The sequence below is a fragment of the Cupressus sempervirens genome, chromosome 9 (assembly GCF_028749045.1).
Source record: "Cupressus sempervirens isolate cs-2001-9-10 chromosome 9, ASM2874904v1, whole genome shotgun sequence".
NCBI classification, from domain to species: Eukaryota; Viridiplantae; Streptophyta; class Pinopsida; order Cupressales; family Cupressaceae; genus Cupressus; species Cupressus sempervirens.
Window position 1 is genome coordinate 816,625,319 of NC_143126.1, and position 15,756 is coordinate 816,641,074.

Consider the following 15,756-nt stretch of genomic DNA (forward strand, 5'->3'; position numbering starts at 1 on the left):
AACTTTATTGTAGTTTTTTGAAAAATGAAATATGTTCTTTTCTTGCATCTTTGGATGATCCTAAGAATCAGAAAAGTTTTGACAAAAACGGTTTTTCTCTGGGGTTTCAATCTCAAATTTGACAACCAACTTGCATATTTGGAGTTTTCAATCAGTTTTGCAGGTTCCAGCATGCCATTGATGGACTTAGGAAGCTGATCCAGCATTTGCATGTCATATTCTGGTTGCTGGGGTCATTTTTTGATTTTTGAAGCCATTTTTTACTGTCAAAGGCATCTGATTTACACTACAACAACATCTTTTGTACATCAACAAGAAAAACATTTTTTGAGTTTTGTTCGTAGCCCCAAAAAACCATCTGGGTATCTTTTAGATTTTGCATGCGAGCTGTATATTTTGCAGAATCGAGCATGCAAAGCTACAGCCATACCCCTCTCCATTGGCAGTCGCAGATTTGAATGCAATTTTCAAATGTCTCGTTCTTGCTCATACGGACTCCGATTTTGATGATTCTTGTTATGAACTTGGCTTTTTTTTTATGCTCTATCTACTAGTGGAGTTGTTTTTTGATTTTCATGCATGAATTCTTCAGAAATTGCAGATTCTCAGCCGTGACTGTGCACAGTTCTCGTTTTGGAAACTTCGAAAGATCATAACTTTCTCATACGACCTCGTATCAAGGCGATTCTTTTTTTGAAAGTGCATATTTTTCGAGTAGATCACAATGGTGCTATTTTTTCCTTGATTATTGTGCCCAAGTTTCACTTTTAGCATATGCTCTTCATGAGGGTTTGTAATGCATTGAAATCAAGACCACTAAGTATTTCTTTCTAGTGGTAGTTGTAAACGCACTAAAATAAAGTGCCAAATTATATTTCTTTGGGGGGGTTCTTTGATTGAGTAAAAAGTGGGGGGCATTGTCATGGTTGAGTTCTCTTCTTTCTAGCATTTCTTCTCTGCATTTCTTCATCATGGATCAAACAAATATGCCCATCCTAACTCCATACAATTACTTTGAGTGCAAATCACGCATGACAATTCACTTAAGGAAAGCTGGATTAAATAGGATAACTATGGGACTTGAAACTGAACCTGCTAAAGATGAAGATAAGCCTAAGTGGTTTAACAAATGTGATGAGGCATTTGGAACATTGTGTTTGTCTATTTCTCCTGACTTTCTATTTCACATTGAGTCTTTGGATACACCAAATGAAGTATGGACAAAGCTAGAAACACTATTTGGCACACAAGATTCAATAAGGGGTCATATGTTGGAAAATGAATTAATTAGTTTGAGTCCAGGCAATTTCAACACAATCCAAGATTTCTTCACCAAATTGAAATCACCAAGGCTGCAGTTAAAACAATGTGGAATTGAAAAGAAAGATGAACAACTGATTCTTAGTATTCTCTCTAAGCTAAGTTCAGAATATTCTGTGTTTGTCTCTACCTTCTATGCTACTAAGGGTGCACTTGGTACTCAATTCACCACGCCATCTTTAGATGATTTTGCTGTCAATCTCACTCGAGAACAAGACAAGCTAATCCAGATGGGCATTCTTAAGTCCTCTAAGTCACATGCCTTGGCTACCAACCAAGGCACAAAAGAACAACAAGGACAAAGTAGTAACAACAATAGTAAGGACAAGAAACAAAAGAATAGCGAGGATAAGAAGGATCAGATGCTGATTTCTTCAAAAGCAACTATTGATACACCATCTTCCAAGGGCGATAAGCCTAAGAAAGAAAAGGTCAAATGTGCCTATTGTAAAAGACCTGGTCACGATGAACATAAATGTTTGCAGAAACAACTTGATCACTTGACATACATTCTTGAGAAGAATAATATCGGTGTTCCTGAGTCTATCAAACAAAGTTCTAATGAAGGGTCTAACAAAGAAAAAGAAAATAGCAAGGGGAAAGGAAAGAGCAAGGCTCTTTTTGCAGTTGCTTCCTCACCATCCACTTGGGTTCTTGATTTGGGTACTTCACACCACATGGCTTCATCTAAGGAAGAAATTGCATCCTTGGAGCCGTGTATTATGCCTTCTATTTTGATGGCTGATAACACTCTTGTTGAGGTGTGTGGGAGAGGGTCTATTGATGTGGGGGATGGCACATTCCATGATGTTCCTTATGTACCCTCATTGTCAACTAATCTCCTATCGGTACACCAGATCACTCACACAGGTTTAGGCAAGCGGGTTGAGTTCACTCCTGATTCAGTGGAGATACGTGAGTTGCACAATGATTCTACAGTTGCAGTTGGGAGAGAAGATCATCAGTCACGACTTTATATGTTTTCTCACTTTGTTTCTGATCCTCCTTTGACTGTTTTTCTCACTCACTTTAATGATGTGAGCAGATTATGGCATGAGCAGTTTGGCCATCTTAACTTCCACTACTTGCATCAGCTTAACCATCAGAGCATGGTCACGGGGTTGCCTTCTACTTTGACATTGGAGTCACTTGGAATACATGATAGATCTTCTAATGGGTCAAATTCACTTGAGCAGTCTTCTACCTCCACTTTTGATGCAAAGAGTGATTCAGAGGACTCACCTCCTTCCTCTCCTAGTCATCATTCACAGGTTGATGATTCTCCTCTAGATTCTCCATCTTCTGGTCCACTTTGGGCTAGACAGACCTTGCAGTTTGCAGGTGATTGGGTTGGGGATCCATCAGACACCAAGCAAACTCGTTCACAATTCCAGGATGCTCTACATATCTTCATTGCTACTGCCTCAAATCCACAGTCCTTTCATGAGGCTTCTAGTATTTCTGAGTGGGATACAGCTATGCAGGAAGAGTATAGTTCCTTGATGAGGAACCACACTTGGGATCTTGTCCCTTTTTCTAAGGGAAGAAAAATTGTTCGATGTAAGTGGATCTACCGGACAAAATTTGCAAGCTTTGCTAGGGGTATGGGATGCTTCATCTTTTGGGGGGGCTGCTTCCTCTCACTTGGAGTCCTAATTTTCTTTGGGGAGTCTCTTTTCTCTCTCTTTTGGGGGAATTTTATGTACATGGGTACCTCATCAGGCTTGACTTGTCGGGACCCATTTCTACATCCACCTAAGCTTCGCTTATGGGGGGGTGTTAGTGTAGTTTTTTGTTTTTTCTATTTTGCTAGGTTTTTCCTACACTTTTAATAATCTCGCTTAGGTTAATAAAGCATGTCTTATTAGGTGAATGGTTGTGAGGTGTCACCTTCCTACATTTGAGCATCCATTAGCTATCTTGGGAAGATACTTTGCTATCTTTAGTCTGATAGATGGTTGCTCCTCATTGGTTGGTTTTGCCACCTCCTCCCTCTTCCTAGCCTATATAAGCATGCTACCTGGCTTGTATTTGTATCTCTTGTTTTTGCATCCTCTTAATGCTATTTTGCTTCCAGCATTTGCATTACTCTCTTGGAGACTAACTCTATGACGCTATTTTGATTTTGTATCATTTGCATTCATAGTTTAGATATTTACTCTTTGCACTAGTTTTCTGGGTTATTAATCTTTTCATATTCTAACAGTGACATGTGTCACTCCCTGATTGGTTGTAAGGAAGCACAATCCATGTGCTCTCCTCTCATGCAATCTAAGCCCTCCATGAGCTTTTCCCCATCCTTGCATCTTAGCCCTCAATCCCTCAAGCATCTTGCCTATAAATTGGATTCTTCCCCTTTGCAAAACAACACAATCCATGAAGTAAAATCATAATGCCATTTTAAGAAGCCATTTTACATCAAAACCATACACTCACACCCAAATTCCAACTCCATTTGAAGCCCTTTTTGAAGCATAATCTTGAGCATACATCCTATCTATTTAGACAAAGCCACTCAATAAGAGAGCTTCTTATTGAGAGAGCCCATTAATGGCTCATATTCTCAATTGAGAGCTCATCTTAGTCTATCTTGAAGTTTATGAATTTTGTTTAGTTTGTAGAAGCTTTATTTAAATTTGGTTTTTATTAGCATACTAACATTACTCATATACACTTTCATTCTTTGAAATCTTTGGCTGGAGCATAATCGTCAAATTTTTTGTAACTCCAGCCTGGGAGTCACTAAACTATGGCAGTTGATCTTAAGCAGGCTTCAGGAGACTATTTATGCTAAATGTGATATGACGGAGCCAATGGATCTTGATGACTCCAAGATAGTTAGGAATTTGGGATTGGTGGACACAAGATTGGGAAGTAGAAGCAGTAAGAAATCTTAGCCACTAAAAAGAAAAGTGTGTAGGATGGGGAGATGGAGACCTCCACCAAATAATGTCCTAAAGATTAACACTGATGGCTCCTCCCGTGGTAATCCTGGACAAGCTGGTGTAGGAGGAATTGGAAGAGATGCAGATGGCAAGGTTTGTTTCATTTTCTCTATTCACAAAGGAGTTCATTCCAATAACGTGATGGAAGCCTTGGCCATCAAGGTGGCTATGGAGCAGGCTTGCTCTCTTGGATGGAGGAGAATTGTGTGCGAATTAGACTCTCAGATTGTTGTGGACATGATTAGTAACCAGAGAATAGATGATTGTAACTGGTATATTGCCTCTCTTGTTAGAGAGATTCTTCACTTGAGCAGCTTTGTGGATGAGATATCCTTTTTTCATATTCCCAGGGAATGGAATGGAGTTGCTGATGTCTTGGCAAAATGGGCTTCCAAGAAGGGAGCAGGTTGGGATATTTCTGATAGGGAAGATCTTCCTGCTGATTATGTGGAGATTTTCGAGCATTTAGTGGAGAAGGATAGAACTTAATGGCTTTTGGGTTGTGGTTTGGTAGATTGGGCTTGAGGCCTTTGTAATCTGGCTTTTACTGAATAAATTTTTACCCCCTTTTTCAAAAATATTAGAAAAACGTTAGAAAATGTTTTTTTTTAAATTAAAATCTAGAATATTAGAAAATATTAGAAAAGTATTAAAAGAACATTAATCTAGAATATTAGAAAAATATTAGTATAACAGTAGGAAACAAATTTAGAAAAAATATTAGTGTTATTAGAAAACTATTAGAAAAAACATTAGAAAATATTAGAAAAAATAATAGAAAACATTAGAAAATATTAAAAAACCATTAGTCTAAAATATTAGAAAATATTAGAAAAACATTAGAAAATATTAAAAAATCATTAATCTAGAATATTAGAAAAATATTAACATGACATTACAAAACAAATTTAGAAAAAATATTAGTGTTATTAGAAATATATTAGAAAATATTAGAAAAAACAATAGAAAATATTAGAAAAACATTAGAAAATATTAAAAAATACTAGTCTAGAATATTTAAAAACATTACTCTAGAATATTGGAAAAATATTAATTTAACATAAGGAAATAAATTTAAAAAAATGTTTGTATAACATTAGAAAACACAAAATATTAATTTAACATTGGGAAACAAATTTAGACAAATATTAGTATAACATTAGAAAACACAAAATAATAATTTAAAAAGTCTAATCCTAACCCTATATATAATCATGGTTTTGTGATGCTAATTCTAATCTTAACCCTAACTTAACCCTAAGCCTAAGCCAAACCCTAACTCTAACTCTAACTCTAGCTCTAACTCTAACTCTAACCCTAAATCTAACCCTAATTCTAACCCAAACCCTAACCCTAATCTTAACTCTATCTCTAACCCTAACCCTAACTCTAGCTCTAACTCTCATTTGAACCCTAACTCTAACTCTAATTGTAATCCTAACCCTAATGCTAACTCTTACTCTAATTCTAACCCTAACCCTAACTCTAATTCTAACTCAAACTCAAACCCTAATTCTAAACCTTTAATTCTAACCCTAACCCTAACCCTAGTCCTAACTCTATCTCTAACTGTAACCCTAATCGTAATCCTATCTCTAATTTTGCCCCTAACCCTATATATAACCCTAGTTTTGTAACCCTAATTCTAATCTTAATTATAACTCTAACTCTAACCTAACTAGCTCTAACTCTAACTCAAACCATAATTATAACTCTAGTTACATAACTCTAATCCTAATGCTAAACCAACCTTTAACTATACCTAGGTATTGTTAACCCTAGAACTCTAATTCTAAGTCTTAACCCTAACCCTAAGCCAAACCCTAACTATAACCCTAATCCTAACCCTAATCTATCCCTAACTCTAACCCTAACCTTAATCTAACTCTAGCTCTAACTCTAACTCAAACCCTAATCTAACCCTAACCCTATGCCAAACCCTAACTCTAACTCTAACTCTACCTCTAACTCTAACTCAAACCCTAACCCTAATCCTAACTCTGACCCTAACTCTAATTCCACCCCTAACCCTATATAACCCTAGTTCTATAACCCTAATTCTAATCTTAATTGTAACTCTAGCTTGAACTCTAACTCTAGCAAGAACCCTAATTATAACTCTAATTATAACCCCAACCCTATTGCTAACCCAAACTTTAACTATACTCGGGCTATTGTTAACCCTAGGACTCTAATTTTAACTCTAACCCTAAATTTCTAATTTTAACCCTAACTCTAGCTCTAATTCTAATTCTAACCCTAACCCTAACTCTATCTCTAACTGTAACTATAACCCTAATCCTAACACTATCTCTAACCCTAACTCTAATTACACCCCTAACCCTTAACCTAACCCTATATATAACCCTAGTTATGTAAGCCTAATTCTAATCTTAATTATAACTCTTAACCCTAACCCTAAGCTAAACCCTAACCCTAAAACTCTAACTCTAGCTCTAACTCAAAATCAAACCGTAACTCTAAGGGTAAGAGCACAAAGTTGGGTCATAATTCCACAGAATGAGACCTTTAAGAAACAAGTACCCGATTTGTTCAAAATTGAGCACCCGATTTTTAAAACGCAGTTTGGGCACCTGATCCATACTCAAAAAATTGGGTGCCCTAATCGTGTTTTAAAAATTAGGTACCCAATTTCAAAAAAATACAAAAGTCAATTTTTTGGAGTTTTTTGTTCATTTTTACAAAATGTGAGCCCGATTTTAGCAAGATATGGGAGCCCGTTTTCAAAATTCAACTAACCCCCTGTTGCTCCTTTTCGGCATACCAAGCATTTTACTTTGTTTTCTACTATTTTATTTCATTAATTTCAATTTTACGCTTTATAATTCTGTCAAATTATTAATTATTTTTCACTTGTAATATGTAAAATTGTAAATTTCCATGGTTAATAGTATTATCTTTAGATTATTGTATTTGTTCATTTAAATAGTTTTGTATATTTTAATTTTTAAAATTTGTAGATGTTTATTTAAAAATTATCATTTTAGATGTTTCAATGTATTTAATAAAAATTACAATGTTGAATGATTAGATAGATGTAAATTAGATTGTTTAAACATGTAATTACATTCAATATTTTATATTTATTTCAACTAAATAGTAATTAATTATAAATTAGTTTGTAAGTCATATAACAAAGAAAGTAAAACTAACTATATTCCTAAGTCTAACCTCAACCTAACCATAACTGCACAATAATTTAATCTAAACCCTAAACATAAAAATAAGTATTTAATGTGTAACGCCCCGCCAAGGGATTCAAACACAAAACTAAGTATTTAATGATTTTACTTATTGTATTGTACTGTGTTTCATGGATCCGAAAGGGATGATGTAATCTATTTTATAAATGTATATTCTTTCAGCCTTTCATACCCTGTGATATGTACAGTGGATGATTCTGCATTCAAAATTAATGCCAAGTGGCATTTAGAACAAATGTATATTATTTAAATGGATTGAACTTGTAGTTATTATTTCATTTGGATATGTTATTTATTTTACTTCTAGTATAATTATTTAAAAATTAAATGTGACTCGACATATTGGGATCCTTAAGGAATGTAATCTTTTATGTTTTCTTACGTATTACTATATGTTATTGCTTACTTAGTAAAACTTTAGGTTAGTTCTTTGGATCCCTTGGCTGGGCATTACATAATGTGCTCCCTTACCTTAAAACCATATCTTTTTTTAATAAAACTACACACTAACCATAAACATACCATTAATCTTGATGTAAAATCTCATTCTCACCATAATTCTAAGCCTAGCCCTAACACTAATTAAAATTTTAACCAAATTATATAATTAAAATTGATAAACTTAATTCTAAGCCTAACTTTAATCATTAATAAAATAAATCCTAAATGTTAAACCCTAATTCTAATTGTAACTTCAAATCTTAAACCTAACACTTGATCCCTAGTTAGGTAACCATAACATTAGGTCCATAATGGAAAGTAATCTTAATCCTAGGTTTGAAAACTGTATTTAATGATTTTAAATTTGGTTGAAGAAATATTGAAATCTTAAATGATAAACTAGAAAATAGTACTTCAAGAAAAACTTATTTTGTACACTTATATAATCTAATTATATTAATTTGTTAATATTGAACTCTTGATAATGATATTTAAATATGATTTAAATATTCTTTTAATTTCTCCACACAATATGTAGGACTTAACTTTTCATCATAATTTATGTAGATAATACATTTTAATCGATATGGATTCACATTGGATATAGCTAGAGTGTCATAAATTTGACAAAGAATCCAATCTTCCACAAGAAAGAAAAACACATGGCCATCCAATAATATCTTCCAACTAAGATCTTGTTATCAACCTAACTATTACCATGACATTTACACAAAACATAATTGTGATCTAGTAATCAAACATGAAGTTGCTTATAAGTAAACACCACTTTTTGATACACATTCTTGGTATCGTCCAAAATTTGCTCCTTAGGAAATGCAATTAGTGCAGCTCGATATAAATTTAAAATGCTCCTTAACTCCTCCTCGTTTGATTGAATATTTGAGCATACAAATTTCCCATCATTATCTTTGAACTATGACAACATATATGATATGACATCAAATTAGACACAACTCTATCCTTTGTTAATATTAATTGTAATATAGTTAATATTGATATTGGGTACTTTGAGATTTCAACTATAATAATTAACAAAATTGGAAGAAAAATTATACTTTATAAATAATTATAAAAATATTTCAATTTGAAAATACAAAAAAAATCTCAATTTTACATTTATAATTTAATTATAAGAGTGCCTACTCTATTTTTAAAGTATATTCTACCAAAAATTTGAAACCAAATTTGATCATTAAAATAAATTATTCATTTATTCTATGAATTGGTGTGAACATTCTATTAATAGGAAGTATAAGTACACCTATTGGACATGAAAAATATTGGTAGATACATGATCATAGCCTTTTATAATTAAGTCCAAAATAATTCATAAATTATAAAAGGCCATTAAGTCACAAGATAAAAACCAACATAAACAATTGTTTTATGATTCAACAAATTTGAGAATATCACCTGAAGTGACACCATATCTGTGGAGACGAAGAATTTGAAAACCCAAGGCTGTGGTGTTAAGATTTGTGCAAGGACTTTCTCTACCACACCCAATACCATTGATATCATTCCTTGATACCTACTATTCAAACCACATGTTACAAATATTAGGAATGGAGTAAAAGAAGAAGTCTTAATTTAGCTACCTTTTAGCAACAATTTGCAATACTCTTGACCTTTTGATAATTAAACTCTATTGTTTATTTTTTAACATACATCTTAAATGGTATTTTTAACAAAATTGTTAACAATAATTCTTGTAAAAAATTAGAGAAAAAAAAAGAAAATAGTATTTGGAGTCACATGTCATTTTTATTATTCATTTCTAGCCTCCACACTTCCCTTTTCTTGGATGGAGGATTTTATAACATGTAGAAGTGTACCTATCAAATATGGGAGCATGAGCCACAAGCAAAACCTCTTCGACTAAGAGCTAATGACAAAGGGGTGTTCCCTTTGTTCACTAAACATCTTTGAACCCATCGAAAACCCCTCTTTCCATCATTAGGAAGAAAGAGTGCAAGAATAGAAAAAGAAGAAATAGGTGATGCTAAAAACACAAAATCAAATCCAAAAATATACTCACATTTACTAATAAATAGTGGAAATCTGATAATTTTAATATTTTATATTCAATCCTATTTATATGTTCAATCCTAATTGTTTTAATATTGATCCTTAATCATACAAACTTGCTAAGGTTGATCCGATTTTAAAGATCTAAGCAATTATATACTAGTGAAAATTGCATCAAAGTGTACAGATACTCAATGTCTAATGTTTAATTGAAAAGACATCAAATATTAAGAATGACATGAACAATAGAAAGAGAGAATGATATCTCCAAATATAGTGAAAGAGAGTATTTTGAAACCCAATGTGCTAGTGCAATGCATTCAAACACCAAACTCTATGCCACCATACTTAACCACTTCAATTTAGCTCCATGCAGAATAAAGAACTTAAATGATAGTTAAGTGAAAATAATAGCACATATAATCACAAGAGAAAGAGAGACGAGAGAGAACCAATTTGATTTCAGAGTTCATCCAGACTATGCAAACTACGTCTCCAGGTCTAGCTCAACTGAGTGATCGATGTATTAATGATGCTCCCAAAATTGATCTACAACATACTGTAGTTTATCCACAAAGTCATTATACAAATCTTGACTCGAACCACCTTGTATACAAGCTCTCAAGGCGTAAGACTGGTTACTAAAGAGCAAGGAAGACTCTGCCTGAAAAGATTTAACTATAGACACAAAACATCATTACATCACATGCAAGTGCACTCTGAGTGCCCCTGGAATGGATTCATAGAAAAAGCTCCTCTAGAATGCTCTCTAGAATGTCTGAAATCCTCTCCTCTAGAATGGCCTCTCTAGAATGTCCTCATAAGAAAAACTCCCCCCTCTTTTATACATGAATTTAGGCTAAAATAGGCCAAGACTAATTATTTTAAATATACGGCCTTTTAATTAATCCCTATCCAAAATATCCCCCTTTAGTCATTTTATAAATTTGGCCTTAGACCAAATTTGGGGGTTAGTTTAACAAGTAATCCTTATTAACTAAGGATAGGCGAGCAGTTTTTAAACAATAAATAAAACAAGCACTATGTATATCTTAAGTGCTATTAATAGTGTAATGGCCAAGTCTTATTTTGGGAGGCTGGTGATTACGGGTTCCACCCCCACTAGCCTCTCTCTTACTCCATTTGTGGTTGGCTACAAAGTTCATAAGAAAATTTGCCCCTCTTTATTCCAAGGTCAATGTATGGTCTAGTGGTAAGCTAGTTCCTTGGTACTAGGGTAGTCATGAGTTCAAATCTCATATAAAAATTTTACAACCCATTGCTCAAAGTGACACATCTTCATGGTAACATCATCAATATTCATCTCTTACCCCGAACTTCAAAATGTCATAACTTCCATGTACAAACTCCTTTTTTGATGAAATGAACACCGTCAAAAAGCTCTTGAAAAGCTCTTTGATTTGAAATTCATTGTTGACCACTTTGGAGATTATTATTTTTCACCTTTTTGATGACCTATGTTCTTGATTTGACTAGCCATAACTTTTGCATACGGACTCTATTTTCGCCCGTTCAAGTTGCATTGGGTCCAAAATTTCAAGGACCTCAATCTGATGTCGATTGCTGGCATTTTGGAGATACTTTAATTTTTGATGAAAATATCCCCCGGATCAAAGGCATAATCATAAACATATTTATATAAGATAATTTTAGATTTCACATTTAAGTTGATTTATTAATATAGTTTTTTGGAGTATTATTTTATGATTAGGTTTAAATTTGGTATAATGTTCAATTAGCCTTAACATTAAAGTTTACTTAAGTGTTTTAACTTTATTTATTTAATTGATATGGTTTTAAAAATTTGTGCATTTATATAATTGATATTTTAGATTTATTTTATTTAATAGTAATTTTGTGTTTATTTATGTTGTTTAAACATATATGCAAATTATATTTGATGGACCCAGCCACACCCCCTCCCCCTCCCCCACCCTCTCCATCTACACCTCCACCTCCACCCCCACCTCCATGACCACCTAATCCTCCTCCACCAACTACCGCAGAGGATATGTAGGAGAGCATGGGGCGTAACCTTAGTGACCTCATGCGAGATATTGAGACTATCAGGCGCAAGGCCCACCCCCTCCTCACCTACTACGCCTTGCGGATAGCATGAAAGGCATCATTTTCTCTATAGAGCATTTAAATTCTAATATTGATAGCTTTAGATTATGGAGGTAAAACATGCGTGCCTTTTCTTCTGATGGCCTATCCTATAGAGAGGTCCATAATCTCAAAATAATTAAATGACATTTTACTAGATATTTTGTAAACTCTAAGATAGGTGAGGAGATTAGCGAGAAGAAGCCTCACATTTCTATTAGATGGTACATGCATCTACGTATATCAGCACACTTTTGGGAGTGGTGGTGGATGGTATTTGACCATCCACTACACACTAATCATGAGGTACCCATATACTTCCTTAAGAAACTATGGGCTGAGTTTGAATTGGGTTTGAAACCCAATTATTTTGACATTAGAGCATTTCAAGGGGTTGGTGGAGGGATGCCTCAGGATAGGCTTGGAGAAAAGTTGAGCGATAGAATGAGAAATCACATATGACCTTAGCCTCTTGTACCTCTTACCACACAAGTTGTCCCAGTGCCACACCATCATTGAGTAGTGTCATCTTCTCTTACCTTATCGAGTGTCCTTTTGGGAAATTTAGCAGAGCAGTGGACGTAGGTGAGAGATATTCATCCACTTCGACACATTTGTATTAGTTATGGAGATATATGCAGAGGCCCCTAGAGTGATGTTGATGTGGCACATGATGACCATTATGATTTTGATGATGATGTATATGCTACCCATGGTGATGGTGGTGATGATATTGATGTATCATCATTTGTTGACCTCATGCAGGGAGAGCACGAAGATAGTCAAGAGCAACAAGTAAAATTTTAAATAAAATTTAAATATAAAGTACATAATTATTTACTTTCTACATACATGTGTAATTGTATTAACCATATTAATGTATGTTAATTTTGAAATAATAGAGGATGGATGATATTGTTCCTCCTAGGAGGCAATATAGTCTTTTTTCGAGACCTACAGATGTTGGCATCCCTCATATAGTATGCACTTTGAATTACATTATAAAAATGTGCATTCAAACTCAAATTTAATAACATGTGCTCATATGTTCTTTTTATCTTATTTTGTAGGGATTGTTAGCTGCTACACAGTTTGATGTCACTATAGGTCCTGATCCATTGGCCACTGAGGCACAACCTCAAATACCTACGGTATGAACTTTTGACTCAAGGTAAATAATTTGTACCATTTTTATGTATGTACATTGTTATTAACTTATAATTTGAACAACTTTGATTCATGTGTATAATTTTATGTGTTTTGATTTTACGAATAGGAGATGGATCGTACTTATCCATATAGGCCTCGGTATAGTTTATTTTCGACTCCATCTTTTCACCATGTGAGACATGTTGATATCATTGTGCTAGCATATCTTTAGGCACATCTGTAATAGTGGCTACTACTTAGCTATGATATATATACATGTTTTTATAGTGTATAAAAAATGTAGTGTACAAATTATGTTCTTTTTAGTTTATGTACTTTGTAATTCATTTATATATAATTTTGACTCAATGTTTATGGATCCATAATTTTAGGACTATGTCGCCATGAGTTTTGTTGAGAGTATGAGACTAAACCAAATGGAGGTACCTACATCATCCTTTGATGTTAGTATTGTGATTTATGTACATACATAGTTCATTATGCTCTTTATCAAATTTTTAAAATGTATGTATTGTAAATTACAAGACCTCACAATTGCCACATTTGGTAGCTTTCATAGTGCACCTCCTCTCGTTATAGAGGAACATCCATCTCATGTGGTATTATTTTTATTATGTAGTGGATATTGAATTTATTTTCAAGCTAGATTTTGAAACCTGTTTCAATTAAGCATGTACATGATGAGACACCTCATGTTACATAGGATGATCTATCTGCCTCATGGGCTATCCCACATGATGAGATAACTCATGTTACACAAGATGATCCATCTGAGTCCTCTTCGCGTGGACTAAAGAGGACTGCAAATCAAATAGATTAGGTCTTTTTGGCACATTTAGATTGTGTTTTTATGACACATTGTTTATTTTGATACACTTTGTATTAGGATAGTTAACTGTATTATATGTATTTTTTGACTTCATAAATCATGTTATGACATGTTAGACCATGCACTATTTTTTTACGACTTCTTATCATGCTAGTGTATGTAGTATATATTATTATGTTGGATCCTGTTGTAAGTATTCAAACCATTTTCTTTATCGTGACATATTTTATTCATGTGATGACACATTTTGTAAGTATATGGTACATGAACAATAATTTTAACTATTTATATATACAAACATTAATTTAAACATGTTTCAATGTAAAAGTAATGGAAAAAATTAGGAGGTCATTACTTGAATTGACAATTGATTTATAATATCAAGTGCACACCTTTAACTTTCAAATAGAAGTAAAATCTTTTTTTTAAATGTTCAAAACATGTTTCGCAATATATGTAAGACAATTTCAATGACATGTTTATAGAAGTGAACTCAAAATATAAAACTGGTTCAACACATTTCTTCAAATGAGGTCCTGTAAAATAAAATTGTAAAACAAAAACACGTGTCAATAAAAGCATAAATTAATGAGCTATTTGAACTATGTAAATATGTGTAATTTGTATGTACTCACTATGTGTAATTGTACAAGATGTTGATGTTCGATCCACCTTAACATTTAAATTTGCATAAATTGTAATTGAGACCTGAATAAGAGGTATATATAAGTTCTCTAATTTTCTATTGATAATGCATGCATACATGTAATTAAATAATATAAGTACATATATAAAAATAGCATAATAAAGAAAAAAAACTTACATGTGTTTGATTTAAATGTAGTCATCCCACTGTACCATCTGTATCCTCTCTCTTTTGCAATGCATCTATGATTGTCTTGTGCTTGTCCATTGAAATTGTCCATAATACCTTATTTGTAGGTCTCCCTTTGTATCTTTCTAATTTGATATTCATTGCCAGAACCAAATGAGAATAGTGTAAAATCTTCTTTTCGGATCGGTAGTATTCAAATGCTAGTAAACCATTTCTTCTTGTTAGGTATCTACGTAGACAGGTGCCAGCTACAATGATAGACCCAACTGGATACTCAAAACTATCATCATATACTTGATGACATATCAATTTTTTCTTAGGTTCCACACATCTAGCTAGCCAATACTCATTCTATTCATCATTATTATTAGGTGCAATAATAGCATAAACATGTCCTACAAGATAAGATAAAGTACATAAACACTTTAATCACATGTGTAGATATATAAATAATATGCTAAAGACATGTGTGTACTTGAATCATATTAATGACATGTACATAAATAAATAATATGAATTGAAGCGTGATCACAACAAAATCTAATTAAGTTGTGCATACCAGGTTGTATGAGGTCTGAAATATGATCATAGCCTTCTGATGCAAAAGTAACATTCTGGCCTTCATTTACTATATCATCTTGAAAATGTGTGTCAATAGGTGCTAATGATTTTTGTTGCCAATATTCAACCCATTATATATTCTCACATTCTTTCCATTCACCTGCAAGACAAAATTGACAAAAACAAGCAAGCTCCCTAGTCCATATAGTCTAAGTGTTAGAATCTGAACTCTTAAATGAATGCCATTTAGCTGAC